Below are 24573 nucleotides of genomic sequence, written 5' to 3'. Positions count from 1 at the left end.
GAGCTGCAACAGGTGCGTGTAGACACTGGCTCACTAGCTGATGCTGCAGCACACTGCAGACGGGAGTTCATGCACACACACACTCGTACGTGTGCACACACTTAGAATCACCAGTGTCTCTCTGCAATCCTTCAGCCTTAAAGACTACACAGAGCCACGGAAATGCCTTCCCAGCTACCTCTAGGACAATCATGGTTGTGCAAGCAGCTGACAGGGCTGGACAGTCCCCCAAACACAGAGGCCACAGAGGCAGATGGAGTGAGCGTGGGGCCCGTCCGTCCATCCCTGGCCAGCTGCTGAGCGCCTCGGGATCCGGTCAAGGACAGCCACAAGAGAAACCCTTAGGACACGAAGCGCATCTGCACTGGCTCCTGGCCAGATCCCCAGGCCCTTCCACCGGCCCCCACCCATCGCGCCCTCGGTAGCTGCCCCACCTCCTCTGACCCACAGCTGCGGATTAAAGCCCCAAATGCCATGGTTGCACAGCGAAGTCTGGTGACGGGGCACGAGACGGCAAGCATTTGATTGCGTATCATTCTGTTTTCTGAAGTTAGGGCTTTAGTCTGCAACAAAACACCTGAAACAGTTGCCCAACATCCAGGGAGCCAAGACGCAGCTCCCTGTGAACACGCTCTGACCCCAAGCAAAGGCCGCCCCTGCCCCCTTCCCCGGGGGAAAGCCTGGGAACCACTTGGCTTCCTCACCATGGTCCCGGAGACCCCCCTTTGCAGTCAGCTGAGCAAAGGCAAGTGACGCACATCTCCCTCCCCTTATTTCTAAGGGTTCCTCACACTGCCCTCATGAGTTGCAGGAAGTGTCCGCTGCCATAGAAACAGCAGCAAGCTCTTCAACGGGCTGGCCTGCAGGCCTCCCCCTGCCCACGCTAGGAGTGTGGCTGCATCAATTCTGAGTGTACAGCTGAGGCCGGAGGGTCTGGGGGAATTCGCATTCCTACTGGTCTCTACCTACGGACGAGCACAGGGTGTCTTGGTGGACGAGAGAACAGGCCATGTCCAATGTCACACCCGACAACTACGTGCCATTAAATCACAAGAACAGAAATTCATCCCAGCACACTCTCACATGCGGCAGGGAAGCCGCTCCTGGAGCTGGGATGAGCACAGCTTGCAGACCCATTCCATGTGCAACAGTACAGCCACTGGTGCACACGGGCAGTCAGGCACACTGACACGGCCTGCCTCCAGGGCCACTGTGGCCACAGCCCCAGCCCTCCCCGCGGCAACTCAGCACTGACCATGTGCTAACACTGGGGCCTGAGCTCTGAGACCCAGGTATGACAACAAAGCAAGCAAGAATCGCATCTTCCTCCTTGAACTCCACCAAGACCCGGGCTCACTGTGGCCTCCGCTTTCTCTCTGCTTTTAGGCAGCACTGAATGGCTTCTCCCTCCACACACAGCAGCATCACAGCCTTGGGGCGGTTATGGATGGGGGAGCGAGGAAACCAAGGGCGGCTCGGCACAAGCGGGATCTGGGGATAATCCTAAACACAAAATTTCCCTCCGCTGGGACTGGGTTTGTTCTCAGGGCCATGCTCCCCCATCCTCTCCTGGGCCGGAGGTCAAGGTGAGTCACCTACACTGTTGGCCACATGGTGACTGTGCCATGTGCCACCATGTGCACAGAGGGTGTCTGACGGGCTCAACTCAGGAGCTGCCACCACCTCCAGCCCCCAGTCCCTGCTGCCCACAGGACTGAGGAGCGAGGCCCGGGGCAGTCACCTCCCCCTGCCTCCAGGCAGTACCCACATAGCAGGTGTATGGCATCATCAACCCACTGCCTGCATCAGGCTGATACTAACACTGTGCCTCCCCAAATCTGACAGCCCCCATTTCCTAGAGGTGCTGCTGCCCTGAAGGCGTGGAATGAGCTGTGACCAGCGCTGGAAGCTACCAGACCTCTGGTCAGCTTCTTTCCAGAAAACAAAGCCACAGGACTCCTCCCTTACAGCACTAAAGTCAGAAGACCATCATCCCCAGGAGGCAGACGAAGCCCTCCGCCAAACCAGCCTGTGTGCTCCCACTGGCAAGAAGTCCAGTGTGTAGACAGGTGTGTGTCGGAAGTTTATTTAAAAGCAGGCATATGGACTGGCGCAGTAGCCTAGTGACTAAAGTCCTTATCTTGCATGCACTGGAATCCCATATGGCACCGGTTCTAATCAGCTGCTCCACTTCCCTTCCAACTTCCTGCCTATGACCTGGGAAAGCAGTGGACAATGGTCCAAAGCCTTGGGATCCTGTGCCTGTGTGGGAGAACCAGAGGAAGTTCCTGGCTCCTGACTTCAGATCAGCTCAGCTCCAGCTGTTGTGGATGCTTGGGGAGTGAACCAGTGGACAGAAGATCTTTCTCTCTGTATCTCCTCCTCCGACTTTCTAATAAATAAGTCTTAAAAAAAAACCAGCCATAGATGAGTAGAAATGGTTCCTCATGTGCGACCAGAATTCTCTAGGACGCAAACTCTGCTTGGAACTGCGAGCCGAACAGCTGACCTCAAAGGCAGGCTTTCTGGCCTCCCGCTCCAAGTCTCAGACATGAGCTTAAACGCCACAGAGACGCTGGCGGTCCCGCTCAGTTGACCCAGATCCTCAGCAGGTGACCAAGAAACAGCAAAAGCAGCAGGCCCTGCCCCACGCTGTCAGCACTAGCTGTACCCCTTATCTGGGTGCCTGGCCCTTCACCCAGCTGCCGCCTGCACACCACAGGGCCTGCCATGCCCACAATGGCATCTGTGCTGTACCCCACGGCCGCACAATGGCACTCATCAGATTCTCATGGGACGCACTGCCCCTGTGGCTACCCGGGGCTCAGCATGGGACCAGGCAGCCCTGAGGGTGGGCTGCCGACAGGCCACTGCAGTTACGCAGTGCTAGGGGGTGATCGTCAATGTCTTGCTCACTGTCCAGGCCAAACATCTCATGTGGACTTCTTAGCAGAAGGCACCAGGGGCGTCAGGTGACTGGGGTTTGTGTAGGGGGTGGGGCAGAGGTAGGGCCAGGGGAGGCAGTGCAGGGGTCTCTCCAGTGTGACCAACACAAGGGGCACCACAGCATGTCACACTGGCCCAATGCAGACCCACATGCTATGAGATACGTGTGGACACCCGGAGGTGGGGAGGGACTGGCCAGCTGTGAGACGCATGCGGACATCTGGGGTCGGGGGAGACTGTTCCGTTTAGACGCCACAATCAAGTCAGACCAGGAGCCCAGGCTGAGCCCACACAGAGTGCCACGTTGAGGCCCTCTGACCTTTGCCCTTGTTAATGACCCAGGACTGAGCCTTGGGTCCCTAGAACTTCAACCTAGGCTGATATGACTCACAGACTAATCCTCCATCTCCAAGTACCAGTATCCCACATGGGCACAGGTTCACAGCTCAGCCGCTCCACTTGCCATCCTTCTGCTTATGGCCTGGGAAAGCAGAGGAGGATGGCCCAAGTCCTTGCACCTTGCACCTGCAAGGGAATTCCTGGCTTCAGATTGGCACAGTGGCCACTTGGAGAGTGAACAAGCAATGGAAGATCTCTCTCTGTCCTCCTCTCCATAAATCTGCCTTTCCAATAAAAATAAATCAATCCTAAAAATAAAAACAACCTGAAACCCAAGACAAGATGTGCCACACGTATGAGGGAACTGACTGTCCCCTGTGACCCCAGGTCCCTCCTACATTCCTGCTTTTGTGGCACAGCACTTCCCACCCATCACGCCGATGGCTCCAGCACACTGCACGGAGCAGGTGGGCTTCCCCTGTGGACCCCCAGGTGTGGGGTGGGGGCAGGAGGACTCAACCCTGCAGCTCAGAGCTGCCAACCACACCCAGAGGGGGCAGGGGAAGAGAGGAAGTGCCAGGCAGCAGGAAAGCCGAGTCAGCTGAGTAAAGAGGAAGTAGCTGGCCTCCACCAGAGCCTCAGCAGGGCAGACACACTCCCCCACTCCGCCAGGCCCAGAACCGAGGTGCCAGAGCCCCCGCAGCAGCGGGCAGCCCCTCTCTCGGCCCTCAAGGCCAGGTGGCCAAGCCCACCTGGGCCTCCGCTCTGGGCTCAGTCCGCCTCTGGAGGGTTCAGCTGCATACCAGCCCCAGGAAGCAAAGTGGAGCACAGGGGCCACCTGCACCCTGGCTAAACCAGGAGGCCATTTCCTTGGAAAGCCAAGCACGGGCATCAGGTCAGGGTAGGATCTGGAGGAGACCACGAGGTAGCTCAGGAACATGCCGTGGCTGCTGTGCCCCCATCGGAGTTGGAAGCCCTGGGGGACCCCGGCTCACCCACCCCTTCCCATCCTGGCAGGCCCCCGAGGGTCCCTTTCCAGGAGTGCACCCCAACCCCGATACCTACCCACGACACAGTGAGCAGCACACACAATCTACACAGGGGTCAAGAACAGCCTGAACAACCCTGTCCGTTAGCAGAGACGGGCAGCCGCACGGAAGGCTGCAAGTTTAAACACAATCCGCCCATTGTCAGTGGGGCCTCAGTTTATCAGCCCAACAACGGCTCCCTTTCAGAGATTAATGAAGTACTTGCACTCCGGCATTTTTAAGATACTTTGCAGGATAAATATTAGCTTGGGACTCTCGCCTCCACGAGAAGTGAAAGTTGCCAAAGAAGCAGTTTTAGAAGGGGAAAAAATGGTGTCAGCTGAGACCGCAGGGTGGGGGGTCTGGGCTTCAAACCAGCTGCCCCTGCCCACGGAGGCCTGGGGTCATCAGGCACTCAGGGTGGGCCCATCTCCTGAGGGTCAGCTCAGAGGCAAACGGGGACAGCAGAAATGGAGTCAATTCAAAGGAAAAGACCTGAGATTCGGGCTGGGATGCAGGGCGGCGACCCCTTGATTGTGGCCTGACTTGTACTCATGTCGGAGGTGTAGGGCCCCACAGGGAGGCCGTGACCCCCGCTGGCAGCCTGCCTGTCGGGGCCTCCTGATGCCCGGTTGATCGGGGGCCACTACACCTGCAATATTTCCACAGCCCATGCTCACCTGACTCCCAGTTCTCCAGGCTGGGCTTCATCTGCATGGAATCCTAGCTGGTCCAATACATCTGAGGGTCCAGAAGCCAACCTGAGTGCCCTGGGGCACAGTTAGGCCCAGGCAGCACCATGCTTCCCAGCGGACAGCAGCATAGGTGCTCACACACCGAGCTGCAGCCACAGGGTCCCACCAGAGCTTGGGAGGGACCCACAGCCACCCGCCATCACGCTCAGGGACGTGGAGCCAAGCGCCAGCTCAGCTGGCCGCAGAGCTGCATTGCACACCACCACCGGCCCTCCTCTGCACGGACGGCGGCTCAGCCTGGAACGTGGGAGTAACTTCTGGCAGAGTGCCTCAGAAGACGTGCCCGGTAAGGCCACCACTAGTGCCAGGAGGACCTGCATGCACCCGGGTGTGCACAACATCCAGGTAGCACGGGTGTCTTTGTGCTCAGTGGACACCTGCCTAGGCCTCCCCCAGGCACCCAGACTCCAGCCCTGCTCACACAAACCCCTTGGGTGGGCAGCAAGACAGAAGCCAAAGTCAGCTGGGAAGGGCCTGGTGCCTGGTGCGATGGGGGCCAAGGCGTCCATCACACGACAAACGAGCAGGAGGACTTCCGGGACCAAGCTGAATCCTGCATGCCCGGCCGAGACCTCAACAGAAACACCTGATTCTGTCCCCCAGATGCTGGCTTTCAGGGCTACATCATCTATGTGAGGGGTGGCGCCTGAGACAGAGGCTTCCACCACTGGTCCACTCCCCAGATGGCTGCAACGGACAGAACTGGGCCAGCCCCAACCCAGATTCCCAGAGCTTCTTCCAGGTCTCCCACCTGGATGCAGGCACCCAAGCGCTTAGGCTACCCTCCATTGCTTTCCCAGACACATTAGCAGGGAGCTGAGTGGGAAGTGCGGAAGCTGAGATTGGAGCCTGCACCCTGATAGGGATGTTAGGGGAAGTTAACTCGGAAAGACTGGTTGCTATAATATGCCAGGGTCTCCAAACCACAGGAGTGGTGGGGGGCATCAGCCAATGTCCTGCTAAGGCTCTGGGGGAGAGGCTGAAATTCCTCGGTCTAATCCCGAGGTTTCCATCGAGGTCGAGAAGTCAGCACACTGAGTGTGTAGTCCTCCTGATGGGCTCTCTCCACGGCCTGCCACCTTCACAGGTACACGCGGGCAGCCCTGGGGAATCAGGGGCAGACTGTGATGATGTGCAGGAAGGAGCCATGGTCCCAGCTGCCTGGTCACCACCCTCTGCTACTGCGACCTCCATGCTTCAATGGAAGCCCCGTAGACCCACAAGGATGCTGTCTGTGCCTTGACAGGGCTCAGGGGCAGGTCCAGGGTGCTTGTGGCCATCCCTGGGCACCTACTGCCCCCAGGCTCCCTGGCAGCGAATCTTCAGTGACTGCAGGCTGCACCCTCCCAGCCCTGCCTGGTCTAGAGGCCGCTCAGTTCCCCGCTCATCCCCCCAAGACCTGCAGTCTCCGCGCCCTGGACGGCTGTGTCCCTGTGGCTCTTGGCCTCCACCCTGCTGCATTCTCACCATCGCTTCCCATGTCTCCACAGTCCAGGTCCCTAAGGGAGCCTCCGGCAAGTCAGCCACACGGCCCTGGATGCAGTGCTTTCTGGTCTGCAGCCCTCCTCCTGGGCCAGCCAGATGGCCACCCATCCACAGGCTGTTTCCCCTGTTCACTAGCAGTGACCACTGAGGCATCCTGGCTGCTCTACAAACTCCAGGACCCACGTGTATGGCAGGGCGCTCCCAGGGAGCCCAGGATGCACAGAAGGCTCCCATGGGGCTGTGGTGAGTGGGTCTCGGCCTGTGGGGATGACCACATCAGCATCCCTTACAGCTCCTGGCCTTCTCACATACCAGCGGTGCCCAAACCACTGGCCACAGCCAGTCAGGCAACCCGGCATTTATGAGGGCACACAGGTGCCCAGGCAGGTGTGTGCCTCGCCTGGGCCTGAATGCCTCCTGGATCCCCACACTGTGCGGGGCTGCAGGAAAGCCATTGGGAGCTGGCACCCACAAACACTTCCTTTCTCGGCCAAGGCCACACAGGTGCCCAGGCAGGTGTGTGCCTCACACGGGCCTGAACGCCTCCTGGATCCCCACACTGCGCGGGGTTGCAGGAGAGCCACGGGGGCTGGCACCCACAAACACTTCCTTTCTTGCCTTATTTGCTGCTTGGGACAGGAACTGCCCCCACGAAGCAGGACATGGGGGCCAACCCTCTGCGGGCCTTCTGCAGGACACAGGGACCCCGACACGGAGGTCGCTGCAGCCAATTACTCAGCCCGTGGACACTGTTGCTCCCCTGGCCAGGGCAGGAGCCCCTGGGGCCTCCCCCAGCTCCTGTGCTGCTGCTACTCCCAGGGTACGTCCCACATCCACCAGGCGGGCAGAGCTGCTCCCCCTGTACCACAGACTCACAGCAAGGCCAGCCATGCCAGCCCAGGCTGACAGTGGGCACTCCCTGCCATGCCTCGAGCACCTTCCTGGGGTCCCCTCAAGTTCCTCCCAGTGGCCTAGTTGTGTTCCACGCTGACCTCTCAGCCATGCAGGCACCAGCTCGGCTGCTCCCAGCGGGCTGTCCCACACTCCCCAGAGGCCCTACAGTCTCAGTGCTAAGGTGGGCAGCTTCCTCCTGGGCCACCCTCACTGAATGCCTCATGAGCACGGACAGAGCACAAGGTCAGACTGGACACTGGCCCTCGCAGGAATCCTGACATTGCCTCCCCTTACCTGGGGTCCCCAGGAGACAGGGCTTGTGCCCCCAGCCTCTCATCTTCCCAACTGGACCCTGGGAATGGAGAGAGGCGCAGGCAGTGGGAGCTGACCACACATTCTGAAGATGCCGCCAGCCACTCCCCCACACTGTGCTCTGCGACACATACACAGGGCCCATGCCCCCTGCGAGTCCCAGGGCTTGCACTGCAGCTGCCAGGAGGGACTGTGCAGCTCTACACGGAAATGCAAATGCCCTAACTGGGAAAACCTGCTCGGCTGCAGGAACACTCACTTCCTCAGACTACAGTCTCAGGTGGCAGGGGTCAGGACGCCTGCGCCCCGCCTGCTCACGGCCCCACAGCTGATGGCTTCCGAACACAGCAGGCCACATACACGTCCACAGATACATCGGGGGACATGCAGGTTAGGCTGCCACCTGGGATACTGCTGCGTCATACTGGGATCCAGTCCCTGCCACCCAGCCTCCTGGCTTCAGCCTGGCCCAACTTGGCTGCTGTGGCCATTTAGGGAGCAAACCAGAAGATGGGATGTCTCTCAAATAAATGCAAACTTAAGTGTAAAACGGTGTCCTAGAGGCAGCAGCTTCACGTGGCTTAGGCCCCCACATGTCTGGACCACACAAGAGCCCAGGTGGGGACAGAGGGGTTGACCCAGTCACGAGGTTTGCATAGCCCTGCCTCGAGGCACTGGGGAACCCCAGATTTAGGAAGCGAGATCGTGTGATCTGCCCTCCAGGCGCCAGCCCTGGCTCGCACCAGCACCCACCCTTCCCACGGAGCGCAGGAGCCAGCAGTGGCTGCTCTGCACTGATCCACCATCCACTGTGCCTTCCAATTAGCCTAATGGCCCACAGCCCACCTGGGGCTGTCTCTACCCCACCCTCCTGAGTGTTTCCATCATCTGATACGGGTACCATCACCGAAGACAGGCCCAGAGCCGGAATCCGAGACCTTGGGCAGGGCAGTGACCTTCTGCAGGCCCTGGGGTGTGAACAGGGCTTCCCCAGTTCCTTCCAGGTCTCTCAGCTCCTAGCTGTGCGCGCACACACACACACACACGCACACACACGCACACACGCACCACGCAGGACAAGGCCTGCAGGAAGCCTGTAACACAAAGCTGTAAACTCAGCACCCCTCCCAAAACCCAATTTAACAGGCAGAAGCCACGCGCCGGCGCACACAGCCTGTGACTCAGCACCCTGAGGGTCTGAGAGGGAGGGCACCAGGTGTGTGTGGACACCCAGGGAAGAAACAGCAGCCTGCACCGGACGCTGGGGGTCTTGCTGGTGAGCTGGCATGCGGACAGGAGCCAAGCTTCACCCACCTCCGTTCACCATACCACCCTCTCCTAGGCCGCGGGGGCAGCAGGCTCCCTGCTGGGATGAGTCCCTGGCCAACTGTTGGCAACTTCTGACAAACCCCAGGAAAGGGGGATGACCAGCACGGGGGCTCCAAGGTGTGCCCCCAAAGAAGTCGCTCCAACTCCTCACAGCCAGCTCCTCCGATGGGAACACCCCTCACCCTTCCCACAGGTAGGTGGTTACACCCTTCCAGGCCATCCACCCCTGCCTGCTGGCCTCTCCAGCCAAGGCCTGCCCTGGGTGGGCCGCACAGGGCCTGTTTCTTGTTGCTCCAGGCAGCCATAGTTTCCCACAGTTGGGAAGGCTTGGCTGGGCCTCCTAATGCCAAGACGGCAGCCAGCACCAACAAGCACTAGCCAGCGCCTCCCAAGGACCTGGGAGTCCTTGCACTCCAGTGTCCCAGGCTCTCCCTGGGCACTATCTGCTGTCCTGCCCCAGGCTCCTTGTAGCTGACGCTGGGCCTTGTAACAGGGCAACACGAGCTCCTGTTACACACTCCATTCTACAGGCGGGAAAACTCTCCAACCGTGCACACAGACTGGGGCCTCCGGCAGGGGACACACACAGGGAAGCGGTGAGCTGAGCCGGCTCGAGGGCAGAAGGAAGTCAACTAAGCTCACAAGCTCTTCTCAGCCAGCACCTGCCTTCCCCATCCCGGAACAGAGGACGTGGCCCAAACACACAACCCCAAAGTCACAAAGCACATGTTGGCTAACACGACTGGATTGCGGGTGGTGGGAGAACAGGGTTGAGTGTGGGATGGGGAGCCAGGAGCAGCAGAGTCAGCAGAGAGTCCGGGGTCACACAGCACCCCAACAGAACCTGACACACATGGGCAGGTGTGAGGAACTCAGAGCCCACGGACGAGGAGAAGCCCATGGCTCTGAAGACACTCCAGGTTGTGGCCAGCCCCCATACAGACGCCGGCTTCCCAGCAGTGACTAGCTGGCCATGAGGGCCCAGCCTGCGGCGCCCGGGGACCCCCTTCCTGCAAACTGCCCGGGCAGCTACTGCAGGCATGCTTCCCCACACCCAGGCCTGGTGTGATGGGCCACAGCACTGCCCGTTTCCCTCAGCTGTAGCCTGCAGCCCAAGCTGGACGCCATCCGGGTGTTGGGGGAGGCTGCCCCAACTCCTCATTGCAATGACAACAGGGCCCTGGGTGCCACGCCCCTGCGAGAATCCTCAGGCCAGTAAGGACGGGCCTAGCCAGTGGACTCAGTGGACGCCTGGTAGGCAGAGGAGCGACCCAGCAGGAGAGTGCGAGGCTGTGAAGGGGGCTCCTGGGGATGGCAGGGGTGAGACGGAGAGGGTGGGCAGCTCCCTGCGTAATGATGGCCATTTAGAGGGAGCCACCAGCGTGTCCCCCCAGGCTGCAGCCAGGGGAGCAGCTGACTGGGCTGTCCCCACTAACACGCATGTTTTTGTTCACGCTCCAAGAATGCCGAGCGGGTCCAGCCGAGGGACCTGAGCACGAGGGGCATCCTCAGCCCCCTGGGATCAGAGCCAGTGTGGCCTCCTGCCGCGGCCCAGAGACAGAAAGCAGGAACGTGCACTGCGGGGACTGCAGCACTGACACGCAGCCACATGGGGGTATGGATCAGGACACGGCAGGAAACCGGGACTTCTCTGCGGCAAAGCCTTCCCCGTGGATGAGGGCCGGGCTGCCTTGGGAAGCTCAGTGCAAGCAGCGGCCACCAGAGTGGGGTGGGCAGAGGGCTGGCCCAGGCAGGGTCCTCTCTAAGGACTGCAGAGCCAAAGAACGACTCCCAAAGAGAAGCATGGCTCGGGGCCCGGGGGCCCGGCCTCCCACGGCGGCGGCTGTGCGCAGGGTCAGGGACAGCACGGGGCCCTGCCAAGTCTTTCCTCTGACACATTTTTCGGCGTGACATTGCTCAACGCTCTGGACAACCTTGACTCTGCTAATTTTAGTTCCCTGGCACTTGCCCACAGGGCGATCTCGAGGGGCCTCGGGTAAGGCCTGCCCCGGCTGGCGGCCTCCTGCTTTCAGCCTGTGCAGGTGAGCACAGGGCCTCGGGAGGCAGACCCAGATGGGAGAATCAGAAAGGCCGGGGGGCTCTTCCTGGGTGGATGACTGATCATTAGGACCCTGACGCTGCCAGACACCGCACCTGCAACAGTCTGAGAGAAACAGGCTGCAAAGGGACCCCTCGACCTCGGGGCACCCAAGACCACCACAGGCCAGATACACTGCGCGCGGACTTCCTGCACAGCCGCGGTTCACGGGCATGGGGAAGTCACTCTCCTTTGTTGCTGCCTTGAGAACGTGCCTGAGCAATTCAGGGTCAGGTCAAGGAAACAGAAGGGAATAGCCCCTAGTGCTGGGGTCAAACTCAGCACACACCTGGGGGTGGCTCAGAGGTGGCCGGCACACTGGCTTTCTGCACGGAGCTGACACGGACCACCACGCCCTGCCCTCCCTGCGGGTCCAGAACGAGCCAGGCGGGCAGTGGGTCGGGGTAAGTGGTGTTTTCTTGGCTCACTGGGGTGGTAATGAGCTTGTTTTGAACCTCCCGTGTGTGGCATTAGCTCATACGTTTTGAGAAGTAACCCAGGACAGACCCAGCCGAGCAGACAGGGCTAGAGAAGGAAAAAAAAAAAAACAAAGAGTCAGCAAAACACTGGTTTCACATTTCATAACCAAAACACAAGCCACAGCCAGATAAAACGCTAACGCGCACGTTAGCTTTCAGCCAGGCCTCACCGCCTTCCCTGGGTTGCAGAAAGCTACCCTGCCCCCTCCACTGGGGGATGAGGCCCCAGGAGCCCCGGTGAGAATGCTGGAAACCAGACCCAGCCTCTGCCCCGAGGCCGCCTCAAGGTCAAGGCTCCCCCAGTTCCCTCCCTCGCCAGCATCCTACAGGCCTGGGGTGGACGCTCCCTGCTGCTGCCAGGCCCAGCCCCACCTGGCTCTGCCCTGTGGCTCTTCCACTGCCTCCCCTCAGTCTGTGTGCTGACTGCCCTCAGGATCTGCCTGACACGCTAACATCATGCCATGACACATGTGCACACACACAAGTTCCAGCAGTAAGTCATGTATAACCAACACCCAATTACAGAAGACCGGGCTGAATGCGCTCGGTAGCTGTACTATCAGAGAGGGAGTGAAACCATCAGCCCACACTATGGTAGCAGTGCCATGCACCAACCACAACGCTCCCCCACATGTGGCATGAGACGTGGGTACACAGCATGGCACAATGAGCTCTGAGAGACTGCTTCACCCTGGCCCAGTGGGTAAGGCAGACCCCTATCTTTCAAATAAATAAAAGAACTTTAAAAGCAATTTTTGTTGGGCCCGGTGCAGTATCCTAGCAGCTAAAGTCCTTGTCCCATATAGGCACCAGTTCTAATCCCAGCTGCTCCACTTCCCATCTGGCTCCCTGCTTGTGGCCTGGGGAAGCAGACAAGGATGGCCCAAAGCCCTGCACCCACGTGGGAGACCTGGAAGAGGCTCCTGGCTCCTGGTTTTGGATGGCTTAGCTCCAGCCACTGCGGCTGCTTGGGGAGTGAATCAACAGGTGGAAAATCTTCCTCCCTGTCTCTCCTCCTCTGTATATCTGACTTTGCAATAAAAATAAATAAATCTTTAAAAAATTTGTTATTGTTTTTAACAAGGCTGTGGCTTCCAAACAGAACCAAAGCCAAAATCCCTGTGAGTTCACGCTCCTCCTCGCTTCCCATGCCAGGAGCACCCTCGCCGCGCACTGCCTGGCCCTCGATGGGGGTCACTGGCCTGGGCTAAAGATGAGCCAGGCTCTGAGATAAGCCCACCCCCAGTCCGGCCCTGTGGACCAGGGGTGGAGCTGCCCAGGCCCAGGTGAGGAGAACTGGGCAGCTCCCGAGTCCCCTTCCGCTGAGCCAGGTCCACGCTCGTGCCACACCTCAGGGACTCTCGAGGGTTTGTGCAGCTTCAGCCCTGCAGGGCGAGAGGCCACAGATGGGCCCGGCTCCACCTTGACTCTCCCCACTGAAGCAGGCCCCGACAAGTGGCCCAGTGACCTTGTCACTCAGAAACACGGGCACCCACGCCCACAGGGTTAGCGGGGGGCTGCAAGCTGCTGGAGCTGTCAGCACTCTTGAGGCTCACCTCTCAAGTTTGGCCTCGACGGGACCCCTGACAGAAGCTCCAGGTTCAGTCCCCACGGCCCCCTCGGCCTGCCACACAGTGGACACCACAGCTGCCCCTCCCTACCACGGGAACCCCATCAAGGCGGCCCAAAGCGTGCGACTCTTCCCCGCGCTATCAGCCGGGCAGAGCCCTTGGCCGCCCTCGGTCCCACAAACTGATTCAGAACCCTATCTGCCGGGGCCTAGCACAAACCGGTGCTGCCCATGGGCCCTTATCACGCCCAGCCCCCGCCACGGAGCACCATGGACACTGATAACCCCCGGGGCCGGGTCATGGGGCAGGGAGTGGACACGGACCACAGAGCCGGCTCCCTGCTCAAGACACTGCATGACCGTGGACCGGCCACTGCCTGGGTCACTTGTTCAAGGGTCCCGCCAGTTCTCTGCGTTAGAGATGACCTGTGTCCTGCCACTGCTCATGTCCATGGGAGGGGGATACCCCGGGTTCACACAGATCACGTGGGGGAGCTCCATAGCAGGGCAGTGGGCACCCACTTCCATCCCAGGTCCCATTTCCACTCCCACCTCCCGCCAGCCACCAGCTCCTGTTGAGGTGGCCGCCAGCAGACAACTCAGGCACTGGGATGCAGGGATTGGGTGGTGAACTGCCAGTTTTAGCCCAGCCCAGGCCAGCCCAGTCCTAGCAGTGGAGGGCAGGCATCTGGGGAGGGCCCCGGAGCCGGGGACTTCTCTCTGGCAGCCTCTTCCTCTCAAATAAATAAACAAAAGCTCAAAATCAGTAAACTGTTGAAGGCAAAAACGCAGTTCCAAGGACCTGCGGATGCATGGCAGAGCCGCACCAGCTTCCCGACCTTCACACAAGTCGGAAAGCTTTAGGGACGGCCCATGGAACTTGGGCACCCACCGATCCCGGGCTTAGGAGCTCTCCTCGGCACCCTGGGCCTGAGGGCAGCGCAACGCAACACACCAGGAAGGCCTGACAATGGCAAGCACCAACAACGGACACTGAGCAGACCCAGCCAGCTGGCCAGGGTAGGACACAATGCCTGTGACGCCAGCATCCCATTGGAACACTCGTTCGTGTTCCATCCAGCAAACTGCGATAGCACCCAGGGAAGGCAAGCGAGAATGGCCCCAGTGTTTGGGTCCCTGCACCCACATGTGAGACGTGGGTGGAGTTCCGGGTTCCTGGCTTCAACCTGGGCACTGGGGCCACTGGAGAAGTGAACCTGGTGTTTCCCCCTCTCCCTGGGGCTCTCCCAAATAAAGAAGAAAATCTCTACAATAAACAGTGGGGCTCACAGGAGGTGGCCCAGCTGTACCCAAGGCTGTAGGAGAGCCGGAAGCCTGCTGGGCCTTGGGGATGGCACGGCATGGGGCCCGTCCACACACAACACCATGCAGACAGGGACGCAGGCGTCAGTACTTTCTGCCTCTCTCTAAAGACCTAAAGGTGCCATGTGGCCCTCAGGTCCCCACACAAGCTGAGGCTGTGGTCACCAAGTTGTCCCCAAACCAAGGCCAGTCAGCACTGCAGGAGATACCTGCAGAGACCCCTCCACACACCCCTGCACCAGGCCCTGCCCAGCAGAAGTGGCCAGGCAGAGCCTGGGTGAAGGACCTCCAACCCAGTGTTTAGCGTGCATGGTTTTCAGACAGGGCTGGCAAAAAGCACTCAGGGCCACCTGCCCCAGAGCCGGAGCCCAGGCTAAGATGCCATGGACCTGTCCTCCCCAGCCTACCCTCTCCAGGCGGCCATTCTGGGGTGCAAACCTCGGGACTTGAGGCCAAGCGCCAGGTGAGCGTGGGCAGCAGGGGGCCCAGTCGCCAATTGCTGTCCTGTGGGGTACACACCATGGTGGTGGGCCAACCCAGGGCACGCCTCCTCCCTGACTCCCTGGCGGTGGCCCCTGGGCGGCAAGCCCCAAGGCCACAAAGGCGGTGGAGGTCTGCAACTGACCCAATGACCAAAGCCTTGGGAGCTGGGCGAGCCACCCCAGTCCTGGGCCTCTCCTGGTCACCAAGCCAGCCGCCCAGGGAACGTGACAGACGCCGGAATCACCTGAAGTTGATATTAATTACTAAACTCATTTCCTATCAAATTCCAATTGACCTTTAGGCTAAGAATAGCCATTGTTGACACTTTCATGTGCCCTCCTCCAGGCTCTGGGACACACCCACCTTTCCCTCTGCCCCTATCTTTGGCCCTGCAGGGAACAGAGGCTGGGTCTACTGATGGGGGAGCAGGGGGCCTGGGACACCAGCCCTTCCTGTTACTCCTATGCCATTTCAGACACAGCTTTCCCGACCAATTAAAGTTTAACTCAAGGCCCAAGTGCACAGGCTTACACTTTAACCCAACCCAGTCAAAACACTAAGGGGGCCGGGGACTTCCAGAGAGGGTAATGTCTCCTGGCCCTTCTCACGCCCCAGTCGGCCCTGCCACACACGTGGACAGGGATGCAGACCACGCAGGAGCAGGCCTGGGGCACAATGCAGGCATCCACACGTGCCTCAGGGATGGGGGACATCCCATGGGGTCACCCTGTGCATACCCGGGGCTGTCTTCACTCTCCCTCCCCCACCTGCAAGACATGGGCTGAGGGTTGCTCCTGGACTGCTCTGGAAGGCTCTGGAAGGCTCTAGCAGCGCAGGTGCAGCAGGGCACTTTAAATGGAGCCCATCCGGCGGCATGGCCTAGCGGCTAAAGTCCTCTCCTTGAAAGCCCCGGGATCCCATATGGGCGCCGGTTCTAATCCCGGCAGCTCCACTTCCCATCCTACTCCCTGCTTGTGGCCTGGGAAAGCAGTTGAGGACGGCCCAAAGCTTTGGGACACTGCACCCGCGTGGGAGACCCGGAAGAGGTTCCTGGTTCCCGGCTTCGGATCAGCGTGGATCGGCGCGCACTGGCCCGTTGCGGCTCACTTGGGGAGTGAAACATCGGATGGAAGATCTTCCTCTGTCTCTCCTCCTCTGTGTGTATCTGGCTTTCCAATAACAATAAAATCTTTAAAAAAAAAAAAATGGAGCCCATCCAGTTCTGTAAGAGGACACACCCAGTTCCAGCGCATTTGGGGGTGACTTATGGACCTCTAAGACACAGGCACACTTTAGCGATGGATGCTGCGCCGACGCCAAGGAGAGGAGGTTCTGCCGCACTTGAGTTAACATTGCCTAGATCACGAAGTCTTAACTGCGAATCACATTAGACAAAACCTTGGGGGGAAGCGGGGTGTGCGGAGCACCGAGAGACGCGGGTTCCACAGTCTGTGGTCTCATCGCCCCTGGGTGCAGCATCGGCTGGTTACCGTTTTCTTTCCACACACTAACTGAATCCTTTACAGCTACAGAAAATTAGTATGAAAAAGCGTAGAGGATACCTCGGGAAAACACGCTTTCAAATTTATTCTACACAACAAGCAAGCCAAAAAAAAAAAAAAAAAAAAAAAAAAGGCTGAGGGCCCCCGGACTAAAGCATAGGACATTCGTATCTAACCCAGCGCTGTGGGGAAGACAGGCCTACCTTCCGCCAACCCTCAGCCAACACTCCCTCACACACACACACGTCTTATCTCCTCCGAGACACAGCTACAGCAAGCAGTGTACACTGGTGGACTCCACGGAAGGTGAGCCCCAGCTTTCCGTTTCCTGCTGCCCCCTGGGCCTGCACTAGCAGGAAGCAGAAGCCAGGAGCCAGGAGCTGGACTCAAACCCAGATACTCCAGTACAGGGCTGCTGGGCCACACCACACGCTGACCCCTAATGCATTCTTGAGAAGCAATTTCATTCCCAGCACCGCCCGTCAAGAAAAAAAAAAAAAAAGGAAAAAATATCCTCTTCCTATGACAAACCAAAAATCATACTTGTCCGCATAAATACCTTTGCTTAAAGAGATGACTACATGTTGGCAGCAGGCTTACAGTCTGCACATGACCACTTACAATTGTGCAATGTGGTTTGTACACAGGAGCGCAGCGGGCAACCAGCTGGGCTCCACCCCTCACGCTCATCCACCATAGCTGCATGCTTTCCCCAAGAGACGTTCCTCTCTGTGAGAGGAAAAGTCCATTTGCCGACAGACCCAAGTGGGCTCCAGGCCTCCTGAGGGAGCTAACGGCAGCTGACCGATGGACGCCTGGGGCACCTGACGTGCCTGGGCGGGGGCTTGGGGTGGTCAGCAAAACCCTTCAACACTCAGACCCAGGTCTGAACTCGGCCTCCCTGGCTTGGGGCCAAGCATGGTGGAAGCCAAGGCGGACAAGGAGAGGAGGAAGTGGGTCAAGGCCCTCAGATCTCACACCCCAGGCAGCATGGTGTAGGACCCCTTTTTCACCCGACACCCCAGAACTACACTAAAGAGCTTAGGGCTTCCCTCTCCAACACGAGGGATCCAGAGACCCAGCAACGTGCTTAACTAACAAGTGAACCCTATACCCCTAAGGCGAGTGCAGCGCCAGCCCGGCCACCACGGGCAGACGGCCACCTGGCTACCCGAGTTTACAAAGAAAACTCTCGAAAGGCTACGGAAACAGCAGCCAGTGGGCAGCTACTGCTCCGTGCCGTCGGTGGCTGTCTTCATCTTAAAACGCTTCCTCTCTCTCAGACACCTGCCGAGGCAGCAGCTTCATGAACTACTGCCTGGCTGGCTGGCTTCTCTATCAGTCAGGCCCGCATGGCAAGGGAGAGTGACCACTGGGTAGCTGAGTGCAGCCCAGCCCCAGCCCAGCCCCAGCCCGCCCAGGAGAGGTTCCTGGGAGACCCAGCTTCTCCAAGATTTAGCATCTGATACCGAAAAAGAAAAAAAAAAAAAGCTACTGGAAGCACATTTTGAAAGTTGCACGCTTAAAAAGATCCTTGTTCATTGATATTTGGTGGGGTAATTAAGCTCATCTAAACAAGGGGACCTTGTCTAGCAAGTGAGTGGGGGAGGAGCCACAGCCCTGGCTGGGCTGCAGACACCCGCACCCACCAGGGGTTCAGACCACTCCTATCACCCACTGGGGGCTCTGTACCCAGCCCCTCGCCCTCCGCGCTTCCCGGCCTGGGGTCTCTCCCTGCCACAACCATGGGGTCACCGCAAGGGTTCCAGAGACAAACCTAAACAACCACAGCGGGCGAGCCTGCAGCCATGCCCGTGCCCATCCTTGGCAGAAAGCGGGCTGCCAGAACATTCCAGCTCCGCAAATTACAGACGTGGCCATACCAGGGGTGTTCCTGAGGAGGGCATGGGCAGTGCAGACTGTCTGCCACCTACTGTGGCGGGCCTTGAGGCGGTCAGTCGCAAGCCTTCCCCTCCCCGCTTCCCAATACACACACTAACCATCCCGGGCCTGGGAAGAGGCAGTGCCCAGAAAGGTGTGGCAGCCGGCCCTTGGCGCTGTCCGTCCACGGCCTGCCCGCCTCCCCTAACAACAGGGATCCAAACCAACTGGGCGCCAAACGACCTGGCCCTGCCCGGGCTGCTCTCCCCTGGCCCAGCAGCCACTGCCGCAGCCGCCACCCCTCCCCCACAGCCACGGCCCGCCAATAAGCAAACTTGGATGGTGTTAGGAGCTGCGGGAGAGGCACGGTGCAGATCACCCGGACCAATCTCCGATCCGCTTCTGCGATGTGGCAAGGGCCAAAGCTGCGGCACACAGGGTGCCCGCACAGGAAGTGGAGAGCCCCCCCGGGGCCCTGGGCGCCAGCCAGGTGCCAGCCGCCACCACCACCACCACCACCACCACCAAGGTCACCTGGCCCACAGGAACGCACCCAGACGCGCTTTAAACACTCCGATCCTTGCCTCTACAGTCGCAGCAGGCGACTGATGTCCCAGATTCGGGGTTCCGACCCAGGGCCCCCAGGCACTTGCCCCCAGGGACGCCCCCATCACAGCAACCTCTCCGCACATCCAGTCAACTGCACACTCCCTCACTCCCAGGCTGCAGACCCAGGAGGGCAGGGGGAGTATTTACACTTTTTGGGGCCGCGTGTGGGGGTGCTCTGCGTTCTCACAGTCACCCACTTACCCAAGCCTACCCAGATTCCCACTCCACCCTACCTGGGGTGTAAGGCCAGGCCGGTCGGCGGCCAGGGCCCTCCAAGGTGCCTACCCCCACCCCAGCCAGCTCACCAACCAGCCTCCCTGGGGCCCCAGTCCCAGGGCCAGGGCTGCGGGATGAGGGAGGCCCCGGCCAGGAACCTACAGCCACACTCCATCCGCAGCCTCCCCGGCAGAGACACACAGAAGCCCGCTCCTGCCTGCCCCCTCCTTCTGGACACCTCAGGCCCTCGCGGGGGCTGTCCCGTCTGAACGCAGCTCCGCACAGGACTCAGGCCCGAGGGGCAGAACCCACCCCCTTGCAGGAGAACGGGTTAATCTGAGAGGCGCGCGTGCACTGGAGGGCGGCGTTAGGAAGTGGGGGGCTCCTCCGCAGCCCGGGCTCTGCACCAGGGGCAAGGTGGGCCTCAGGAAACAGAGGGCTCTGCAAAGCCACGGAGGGAGGCCCGGGCGGTAAGGCAGGCCCCGAGGTGTGCGGCCGGGGCGCCCGGGGACGCGGGAAGTGTGCAGGGTCGGGGCGGCAGCGGGGTGCAGGGCGGTCCAGGCTCGGGTCTGCCAAGTTAGACCTGGGGGGCCGGGGCGGCGCGCCGGGGGCCGAGTCCCGAGCCAGTGCGCGGCCCGCGGAGCTGCGGGCTGAGGCCGGGCGGGGGCAGGTGCAGCCCCGGGCACCGGAGGGCGGCCGGGCGCGCGGGTGGAGGCGGGGAGCAGCAGGTGCCCGGGTCGGCACGGCCCAGGTGCGGGATCCGCGGGGCGGCGGCGGGGCCGGGCGCGGCCGCTCACCTGTCTCCTCGGGCCGGGGCTCCGGCGAGGGGGAGCCGTGGGGCGGCCGGGGGCGCGGGGGGCGCGGGGGCGCGGCGTGGGGAGGGGCGGGGGCGGCGGCGGGCTGCTCCCTCGGCCGGCCGGCCGGGCGCGCCGTCAGGCAGTCAGTCAGCGACGCGGGCGCGGACAGAGCACGGCGAAGATGCGGCCGGCGCGCGGGGACAACGCCGCTTTATCGGGTCGGAAACAGCCGCTCGGCGCCGCTTCCGCTGACGCAGCGCCGGCCCCTGCGCCTCATGACTATGCAGCAGCCGCCGCGGCCGCGGGGCGGAGCCGGGGGCGGGGCCCGCCCTGCTCCCTCCCTGCGCCCTCCCATTGGCTGCCTCCGCCCCGGCCCGCCCCGCGGGGCCCCGCCCCCTCGCGGGCTCCGCCCCCGCGCCCTGCGCGTCCCCCGGCCCGGTGGGGGGCGCTCCCACTCGGCCCGGGGCCCCCAGGAAGGGGCCCCCAGGAAGGCGCCCCCTGCGCGCCCCTGGCCCTTCCGTCTCCCGGCCGACGGAGGGGTGGGCGAGCTGCGACCCCACCGCCCCGAGCCGCGGCGTGGCCAGGTGGTTCCGCCCCCAGGTGCTGCAGCCCCCTCCCCTGCCGCGGGCACTGTCCCGCCTCCCCTCTACTTCCCAGCCGGGCACTCCCGCAGCCCACGGCCGGCTGCCTGCAGCCGACCTGGAGGCCCAGGGGAGAGGGCTGCGAGGCATGGACTCCCACAACTCCCAGAACCTTGCTGCCCCGCCCCGCGTGCAGCAGAGACCCCCCGGAAGCCTGTCCAGGGTGCAGCAGGGGGAGCTGTGGGTTGCACGGCCTCCTGCCTGGAATCCGACAGTAGCAAGTGTTGGCACGGCAGCGGAGCCACTGGAACTCCGGGGCTAGCTAGAAGTGGTGCCCGCGCCTTTGGGGCCGCCCCTCAACTCCTTGGTGCCTGCAGCTCCAGCCCTGGACGCATCCGCTAACACCTCTCCATCCCCAATGCTGCTGTCCATAGCAGCCCCTTGTAGGGTGACCCTACCTGGAAATTGCAACTACTGCTGCAGGTGACCCCCACACGGCTGCAGGAGTGTGTGTGTGTGTGTGTGTAGGGAAGGCAGGACAGGGCTTCACCTGGAAGGGAAGAGTGTCAGGACCAGGCGGGGGGCTGCTTGCACCCCACCCATACTCCATGGCGGTTTTCTCAGTTTGTCCCTCAGGAGAGGCTGGTCAGACAGAGCCACCCACCCCTCACCTGCACGTTAACCCGGCTGGAAATTGCCCCTGCCGAGTGGTTGTGAGGCCACGGCTGCGCACTGACGGCATGGCATTAGGGCGTCTGCTGTGTCCCTGCTGACTGCAGGGCCACTGGCGTGGGTGTGGGGGCTGTGGCCACTGCACAGCCTCCAGCTAGCTCTGGGGAAAGCGTGGAGTACAGTCTGATGAGTGGGTGGTTTCCACCCCATCATGAAAACTCCACGCTGGTAGGGACCTTCCATCTCACCTTGTGACCAGAGGATTGGGCAGTTGTGCTTAACTGCTCACTGATTGCCGGTGTTGCTTGCCCCCGGGCCCCTGAGTGCCTCGCTGGACTCAGAGGTCGGGCTGGGAACGTGATCCAGGCCCCTCTCCTTACCGATCCCACCGTGGGCCCGCTGTTTTGACCCAGTGAGGGGTGGCTCTCCCATACATCAGGCTCCTTGTGAGCAATGTTTAGGAGATTCTGAGAGAGCGAGGATTGAATTCTGTAAGCCAGAGTTAGAGATCAGACGGAGCGAGGTCACAGCAAACGCATCTGCACGGTGCCTGCTCCCCCGTGCTGTGTGTGTGCTGCGTCTCCGCACAGCCCAGCTACCCAGGCTTTCTCCTCAGCTGCCACTCACCTAGAAGGGGGCAAAGGACCTGTGTGGCCTGTGGTCTTTCTTCTCCCCGCTGTACCCCCTTCTGGAGTGGTGAGCCCCCCATCTTGGGAGGAGCAAGCCTGGCTCAGAGAAGCCCTCCTGGCTGGAACCAGAAGATCTAGACGATGACCTGGCTACAACCCAGGGCCAAACTGGGCCCTCAGCTGCTGTGGGCAGTGCCCTGCGCCTGGCTGAGCAGTGTTGCCCCATCTTTAACGGCTCCCACAGACAGAGCAGCAGATCTGTGTCCTTCCTTTGTAAGCGTGTCCACCACCTGGGGCCTGGGAGGGGCCAGCATGCTGGTGCTGTTACGTCTGCTCTCCAGCTCACATGTGGACATTTCAGGGCAAGGCTGCACCCCTCCCCACCATGGTCCTCGGTCAGGTGTCTCCTGCAGATGGACAGCTGGGACACAAGAGGTGTCCTGCACCTGCTGGAAGGTGGCGGAGCCAGGAGTTTCTCCTGGGCTCCATGTGGTCAGGTGTCGGTTGCCTAGGTTTATAGATGAGTGAACAATGCCCACCAAGGTACCTCTTTGCCCTTGCTCGGAGTCCTTCCCTCCCTGCCCTCTGCACACTTCGTATCCAACACTGCTTTTGCTCACAGAGGAGCTGAGGCCGGGGGGGGGCGGAAGATCTGGAGCTGCAGGACGGGGGGAAAGATGCAGGGTGGAGCCATCCTGCCCCATGCCTCTCATGTCTCCCTGGCTGGCTAACCGTCCACTCCTGGATCTTGGGGCCTGCCATGTTCTCTTTCAGGAGCATCTCTACCGCGACCCTGCCAAGTGTGTGATAAGCATCCAGGGTTCTGGACAGGAAGGAGGTGATCGCCATGCTCTGGCTTGGCACCAAGAAATTCACCCATCCCTTTTATTTAAAAAAGGCTTATTTATGTGAACGTCAGAGTTATAGAGAGAGAGAGAGAGAGAGAGACAGAGATCTGTGTGCTGGTTCATTCCACAGATGGCTGCGGTGGCCAGTCCTGGGCCAGGCCAAATCTAGGAGCTTCATATGGGTCTCCCACTTGGGGTGCAGAGGTCCAAATACTCGGGTCATCTTGCTCTGCTTTCCAAGACACATCAGCAGGGAGCTGGATCAGAAGTGGGTCAGTAACCATAAAGGATGGTGGCACAGGTGGCAGCTTCACCCATGCATGAGTCACAGAGGGAGAGAGAAGGATTTTCAACCCTTGGTTCACTCCCCAGAAAGTTACAATGGCCAGCACAGGGTCAGACTGAAGCCAGGAGCCGGGAGCTTCATCTGGGTCTCCAGACAGTTGGATGCAGGAATCCAAGTGCTCGAACCATCATCTACTGCTTCCCCAGATTAGCAGGGAGCTGGGTTGGAAGTGGAGGAGGCAGGACTTGAACTGATGTCCACATAGGGATGCTGGAGTTGCAGGTGGCAGTTTTGCTCACTACCTCACAGGGCCAGTCCCAGCCCACACTTTTTTTTTAAAGACTTTTATTGGAAAGGCAGATCAGATTTATGGAGAGAAGCAGAGACAAAGAGAAAGATCTTCCATGAGCTGGTTCACTCCCCATATGGTCACAATGGCTGGAACTGAACTGATCTGAAGCCAGGAGCCAGGAGCTTCTTTCAGATCTTGCATGTGGGTGCAGGGTCCCAAAAAAGGCCACCTCTACTGCTTTCCCAGGCCACAAGCAGTTAGCTGGATGGAAGTGGAGCAGCTGGGACACGGAGTGGTACCTGTATAAGATCCTGGCTTTTGCAAGATGAGGATTTAGCCACTGAGCCATTGTGCCAGCTCCCGCCTCCCCACTTTTAAACAAATACAGAAATCCAATCCATCAGCTAGCTAGCTGATGTACAGGACTTTCTGTTCACCTGCTCTGAGCCTACCCTGCTCCCCGCTCACCTGGTGCTGCTGTCCCTACTGCCCTGGTCCTGTGCATCTGATTCTGTGTCTGTGGGGCCAGAGAGTAGAAAGGGAGGGACAGAGTCCCTGCTTCATGACCTGGGGGAGGGGGGCGGCCCCCTGCAGTACAGTTGGTGGGTCCAGGCCCTGTAGGACCCACATGTCCAGCAAGGTCATGCCTTCAACTGTCTCCTGCCCGACAGGAGCGTGCTTGTCAGAGTGTAGCCGCTGGGGTCAAGTTCAGACACCGAGTGGGACTGTCAGGCCCAGGGCTTCCCGGGATCACGCAGCCCCCACCCGGGTTATGTGGCTCCCTGAGCACCTGCAGAGGCACTGAGGCACAAAAGGGGAGGGGGTGTGAATGTGTTTGCCACCAGGCTATGCCTTTCTCCCCTGTCTTAGACTTTACGGTTAAATACATGCAGTAAAGAAGCAATGACCTAGTACCTACCTGGTCTTGGTGGTAAGGGCCTCAGATCAAGTTCTCGCCTAAGAAAAGGGGGTGGGAGTAGGTCTTAAAGATGCATGACAGACTGTGCACACATGTGTATATGTTGGGAAGGGGGTGATTAGGGACAGAAGGGTGAGCCCTGTTGGGCTTGGGCTGCCTGAGTTGGGTGATTACGGACAGTGTGCACAATGCACACAGAGCAGCCTGGGAATTCCTGAAGACGGCCTTTCTTCTTGTCCCCACTTGGCATTTGTGACCGGAACACCTGGGTGTCCTGCTGGGGTTGCAAGGCCCACGGGA

General features: G+C 60.4%; 1 protein-coding gene across 2 annotated transcripts in view; it reads right to left on the bottom strand.

Annotated features, from left to right (window-relative positions):
• SLC45A4 (solute carrier family 45 member 4) overlaps positions 1 to 20276 on the bottom strand; it is a 53110-nt gene extending 32834 nt beyond the window's left edge. For both annotated transcript variants that reach the window (XM_058668429.1, XM_058668430.1), the window contains exon 1: positions 20047 to 20276. The gene's annotated coding sequence lies outside the window, so the exon portion shown is untranslated. The remainder of the gene's footprint in view (positions 1 to 20046) is intronic.
• Between the last annotated feature and the right edge of the window lie 4297 nt (positions 20277 to 24573).

This window comes from Ochotona princeps, chromosome 9, assembly GCF_030435755.1.
Source record: "Ochotona princeps isolate mOchPri1 chromosome 9, mOchPri1.hap1, whole genome shotgun sequence".
Classification (NCBI taxonomy): domain Eukaryota; kingdom Metazoa; phylum Chordata; class Mammalia; order Lagomorpha; family Ochotonidae; genus Ochotona; species Ochotona princeps.
This window is presented reverse-complemented; position numbering and strand designations above follow the sequence as displayed.